This window comes from Melanotaenia boesemani, chromosome 1 (genome assembly GCF_017639745.1).
Source record: "Melanotaenia boesemani isolate fMelBoe1 chromosome 1, fMelBoe1.pri, whole genome shotgun sequence".
Taxonomy (NCBI): domain Eukaryota; kingdom Metazoa; phylum Chordata; class Actinopteri; order Atheriniformes; family Melanotaeniidae; genus Melanotaenia; species Melanotaenia boesemani.
Window position 1 is genome coordinate 25,130,974 of NC_055682.1, and position 6,668 is coordinate 25,137,641.

The window sequence follows — 6,668 nt, forward strand, 5'->3', positions numbered from 1 at the left end:
CCTCAGTGTCAGAAGTCTGCGTGCCGCTTCTCTCTCGGGCAACACAGGATCGAAAACCCTAATGAGGGCTGCAGAAAAGTCTCTGAAAGAGTAACAAATTGCTGAGTCATTCTGCCACTCCGCCGTGCCCCAAACCTTCGCTTTTCCCGATAGCAGGGAAATCATATAGGCGACCTTGGCCCGATCTGAGGGGAACGATGATGGCTGGAGTTCAAACTGGATCTCACATTGGGTCACAAACGGACGACACTGAGAACGTTGTCCTGTGAACACCTCTGGTGGAGCGAGGCGTGGTTCTGGGGGTGGCCGAGTCTGATGCATGGAGGTAACCGTGGAGGAGTGAGAGGTCGCAGCATCGGGAACACCTGCGGATGTGGAGAGGTTAGTCATCATGGTTAAAAGATCTTGCATGTTAGCTTCCAACTTGGTGATTGATGTCTCGACACAAGAACGCCATTCGTGTGTAGGCGACGGGTCCATGTTGGCCAGATGGTACTGTAATGATCGTTTCAGGGAGACCCGGAAATTCAGCCCACACGGTGATGAGTTTAACAGTTTTAATAGATGCAACAGAGCAGCTAACGGACGGCAGGTGTGGCAACCAGGACCAGGAAGAGGGGCTAGGCAGATAGCGGAGGTCGGTCCAGAAAAAGGTCTAATCCAGGTAGGCAGAGTTCAGGATAGTCCGGCAGGGAGCAGGCAATCGGGAGTCCGTGAGAGGCAGCAAGGTCAAATCCAGGTGGGCAGAGTTCAGGATAGTCCGGCAGGGATCAGGCAATCGGGAGTCCGTGAGTGGAAGCGAGGTCAGCGACAGGGATCTAGAACAAGACAAGATTTACTACAGAATAACAGGCAAGGCAAATGACCATCTGGCAGGGAAGCAGACATTGAGGAGGGATTATATAGGGTGATGAACAGGTGAGGAGAGTGAGCGCTGATGAGACCCAGGTGGAGCAGATGAGCCTGATTGTGTGAGCTGCAGGCAATGCAGGCCAGTCCTCATGACAGAACAGCATTTGTGGGCTCTCTCTCATCAATAGTAAGGTAAAAATGATTTCAAACTTATTCATACAAGGGTAGAGCATCTCAGTAGCTTTAAGTGTTGGCTTAGTCTTTACTGTTTCTGATGCACCTTAACTCTGTTCTTCAATGTGGAGGTCCAAGAAACCTCAGGCCATTTCTGCATTTTCCAATTTTGCATCTTCATTTTAAGCATTTTAAAGCTTATGCTGGTAACTTGATAACAGTGCAACGCACTTTATGATTAAATGTTCTTGTCTAAGAGTAGCTAATAATTCATGATAACATATCATGAATAACATTAAATTACCGTCACTCTTTCATGGGCTCTTTGTGGTTTAAACCACATCAAATTGCTTGCTGTAAGCATTTTGTTATTAAAATTTCACAGCATCAGAGCTACAGGGTTGAAAAAGTTGAGTTATACCTATGCATCTCTTTGTTTTAGGTCCCCAGTTGGTGAGACGGATGACAACAACACAACAGAAAAAAGTGACAGAAAAATTATGTTTCTAGAAGAGGCATAAATAAGGAGACATATATTTCATTAAGGGATAGGTGGCGGGATACCATGAGGAAAACTGTAGTGTCAAGTAGTAACAATGTAATGTTTTTATTTTTTTTATTTTATTTCTTTTTTTTACTTCACTCTTTATTACTTCCTTTTCCACAGCATTTATCAAAGTCCAGCAATTGGGTCCAAATCCTTGCATCAATTTCCCCATGGATCATGACAATCCTGCCTCTTTGGAAAAAAATCTCTAACTCGCAGATATGCAAGTTAGCAATTCAGACTGGAATACTAAAATAAAACACTCCTGAAAAAAGGCACTCTCTTTACCAAAGTTCCTTCTGCATGGCACAAAGTGCCAGATCAATGCCTTTCCTCGCAGTAAAATTAAAGTAAAGTTGTTCCTTAATCCCCTTAAGTTTCTAACAACATTACAGGTGAACCACATGGCTCTGGTCTCAGAAATACCAGACAAGAAAAACATGCCCTGTTAGATCTCTATAGTTGACAGCACTTTCCATTTGTGCCAACACCTCTCAAAATAAAACTGCAGAGGACCTTGAACTGAAATTCCTAAAGCCGTGTTTCCTCTTTCCTTCATCTTCATCATAATCCAAGGGTTTTTTTTTGCTCTTTATGCTGTCTTCAGATTACTTTTCTTTTTACTTTTTCATACTCCCATCTGCCTAAACCTATTGGGGTGGAGAGGATAGCAAAGAGAGATGGAGAAGGCACCACAACGTTTAGCCAGGGTGACCTGCAATCTTCTTTCAGGGAGACCTGAAAGAAGCATCACATAATATTCATTCATCATTCATTCATTTTCTATACCACTTAGTCCAATTCAGGGTCGCGGGAAACCTGGAGCCTATCCCAGCAATAAGTGGAGAGAGGCAGGATAAACCCTGGAGAGGTTATCAGTCTATTGCAGGGCCAACACAGAGACAAACAACCATTCACACTCGTATTCACTCCTCGGAAAAATTTAGAGTAACCAATTAACCTAACATGCATGTCTTTGGGTGATGGGAGGAAGCCTGAGTACCTAAAGAGTCAGCCTATTATCGCTTAAAGAACATATCAAGTATTGAAGGACTGATGATTCAGCAGGATTTAGAGAAACTTGTCCACGCATTTATCTTCAGTAGACTGCACTACTATTATGCTGTCCTCACAGGTCTCCCTAAAAAGTCCATCAGACAGCTGCAGTTAGTTCAGAAGTCCTCACTAAGACCAAGAAAGTAGATCATATAACTCCAGTCCTCAGATCTTTACACTGGCTTTCTGTCTGTCAAAGAATTTACTTCAAAATCCTGCTGTTAGTTTATGAAGCACTGAATGGTTTGGGACCAAAATACAGTCAGAATCTTCTGGTTTGTTATGAACCAACCAGATCCGTCAGGTCATCAGGGTCAAATCTGCTTTCTGTTCCCAGAGTCAGCACTAAACATGAAGAGGCAGCGTTCAGTTTTTCTCCTGGCTGCCATAGTCATATGTGAAATTGCACAGCGTAGGGGCGCTTAGGGCGTAGCATCACGTGTGGAGCTGAACATCAATGGGGTGATATATGTATGTGGGATGACATATCGACACCACAAACCTCCTTAAACATCTGAGAGTCAACCATAACCCTAAATTTCGGGTGCGCTGCGTTGTGACTGTGCTGCGCCCTCCGCGTCATTTTAGTCAATGGTTTGGCTCACACCAGGCATGCCGCGGTGTGTGTCAGAAGCGTGTCAGAAAAACATATGCACCGAGTCTATTTTTGACTCAGATAGGGGCAGACAGGAAATCAGACACGGGAGCAGTGTAAAGGTTCCTGTAATTTTAAAAATAAAAGCCAGCATGTAGATTTGCGCTTGCTGAACCATGTAAACATTACATCATTAATTGGTCAGGGTGTCTCAGTGATTTCTTTTTCATAATGGATGATGACACGTTTATCCTGGAAGTGGAGAATCACAAGATTGTCCAATTCTCCTGTGATTTCGGGATCTTTCGGGATCCAGCTAGGCGGATTACATGAGTGGGCGCTCCACACCTGACATGCGTGGAACAAAACTGTGGGGCAGCCACACCTGAGCACGCAGAGCACACACACCTGGTGGAAATTGGGGGTCATACAGGGTATAATTAAATTAAGGAAGAGGAGGAAATTAGCAGGACAGGTGCTGCAAGGCCAAGACACGTCACTCTCTTGGAGTCCTTTGATGCCACAGGCAGGTACTAACCACTGTTCAGAGGGAGAAAATGCGGAGCTGTGTACCACTGATGCTACATTTTGGGAAAGTGATTTTCATCTCTCGGCTAGGTTCACATTTTTGTGTTGATGTTCAGACAACATAAGTTCCCCTCATTCTAAAAATTATTGCATCCAGTTTTGTTATGTACAGTAGTAAATATGGTTATGAAATAAGAAAATGCTTCAATAAATATCTGTATAAGTTCAGCTTGGAGTGAAATGTGTCCCTGAGATCAGCTCACATCAATTCAAGAGTCGGTAAGCTTGCTGCAGAGGCTGGTGTCATTAAATATTCAGTAAAACAGCTATAGGGCTTCTAAAAGATAGAAAATATGGATGAAAAATGTGTAATAGGATAGAAAGATAATAACATAAATCCCTCTTATTTATTTAGACTGATGGGTAACTAAATATTTTAATATGTGGGTATTGACAAACATGCAATTATTGTGGCAATTATAATTTTTTTTTTTTTTTTGTATTTTACTGATAATTTCAGTCCAAGTCACAAAGTATACTATAAAAATATAACTACCATTTACTTTCCCCTCAGTGTGGGCTGCTTTGAAAGTTATTTTCCAAACACGTTAAGTTTCTGTACAAAGTATTGGTGTGGGATCGGTATCGCCAGTGCTGGCTTGTATTTCACTTGGTATCGGATCGGAAAGGAAATGAGAGGTATCGCACATCACTAACATATGAAACAAACTACCAGAGAACTGCAGGGCTGCTGAATCTCAGGGTTAAAAACTTTTTTATTTGCCACCTTTTATCAAAGCAACCATAAATTTTATCTTATTTTACTTTTGTCTTCTTTAAAGTTCTTTTATTTCTTTTTTAAGTTTGTTTTAATGATTCTTATGCACCACGCTGTAATGTGTTTAATGTTTTATGTAAAGCACTTTGAATTGTCTTGTACATGAAATGTGCTATACAAATAAACGTCCCTTGCCTTGCCATAATACTTGATACAAAAATAACCCAAAAATTATTCTAAAGCATATATATATATATATATATATATATATATATTTTTTTTTTTTTTTTTTTTTTTCTTTTTTTTTTCTTTTTTTTTTCTTTTAAACTTATTCATTTTGCATGTTTTTAAACTTTGAATCAAAACAGTTGTTTCACTTTAGGCTATTCCCTACAGACTACAAGTCATGATCATAGCTTTTAAATAGAATTTAACTATATGCATTATACATATTTTTCATAAGTAATCTATGAGAAGAAATGTTTCTTTCCCCTTATATATTTATTCTGAGACTAGATACCAGGAGTATATGTGTATATATTTTATGTGGTTTTGATTGCCCTGCTCCTCTCAAAAGTAAATCCTTTTCTACCAGAGTAAAACATAATGCCTCAACTGCAGTACAAGCGTTGTAGCCCTAGCAGGACCAGTTCAGCTACTATTAGTGGTGCAGCCACACAAATAAAACAGCAATCAATCATAATGTGTCATGAAAATGTGCACAAGATTCAGCATGGATCATTTGTACAAGTTGGTATGTAACATGGCAAAACTGATAAACAAGTTTGGTGTTTTTTGCCAAAGAAATTTGAGTCTTCAGTGTCGCTCAATTTTATATTCCATGTTTGTTTTGTATTGTTTTATATTGTAACTTCAAACTAGCTAATCTAACTAGCTAATCTAAATGACGCACTTTTGCAAGTAGCAGTGATGTGGACAGCGTATGTAGCATCATAACTTAATAAATAATATTAATCTTTACATTTCAAGTTGTTTTTATTGTACTGTAAACTGGTTTACTGTGTTATTTTATGTTTTTCTACATCCGTTGTACTGTTGAATAAAAATGGTTCTTATTTTTTTCTCTTTTAATCTTATTTCACTTCACTAGGTTTGGCCACAAAGAACCCAGAATGGATAAACAACCATAAGTCAAACATTAATATTTGGTCTTGTCAGCTACCTTAGGTTTTAGAGTTTATTGAAAATCATCTACTAGCGAGCAAGTTAAGAGTTAGTAATTGTGATAAACTCAGTTTAACACACAACCAAGTTTTACTTATGTCAAAGTAAAACAAATAAATAAACCTGGCTTCTGGAACAGACTCATGGCTGTTTGAGAATATATAAAAACCTACTTTAAAACTTAGGCCAAGAAATGTGGACTTCTATACACTCAATTGATGAGTAAGTTGGAACAACATGAACATATGGTATGGTGTCTCTGTACTTGTGTACCCAATGGAAACACAAACTCTTTCATGTCCTAAGCCAGAAGCTTCTAAACTGTAATTCAACTTTCAGCCTGGATGAACAAAAGAAACCTTTCCATCTGGTTTCACTCTCTCATTTCATCACTCCTTTAGCCCCCATTCCTTCTTGCCCTCCTGTCTTAATTTACTTTGCCAACCTATCTCCCTCTCACACACTCTTTGTCTCTCAAACACATTTTCTACAAACCCCACTTCATTCTTTTCTCCCTCACTTGCTTTCAATTAGTCCTCTTGTCCATTTCTTATCACCTGGCCTAATTCCTCCTTCTCTCCCTTCATCCTTTCAACTCTGGGTTCCCTTTTTAATTTTCCCCATTTGATTTTCTGTGTTTGCTGGCACAACTCCCCTCATTCATCTCTCTCCCTTTTCCTCATTATCTTTCTGCTCTCCTCATCTGTCAGTCTATCTCCCTCCCCTCCTTCCTTTGTCCACCCACCTGTCTGAGTTTACTATGTGCACATCATCACACTGTCACCCAGATGTCCATTTGTTCATTTCTTTCTTTGTTAATTCTCTGCAGGGAAAGTTTGGCTCTTTTTTTTAAATAAAACAAACTCTAAGAAGAACTTTCAGTGTAGGGAAAACTTTTTTCTTCTAATTCCAACATTAGTTCCAGGCAGCACTGTGACTCAGTAATTATTACC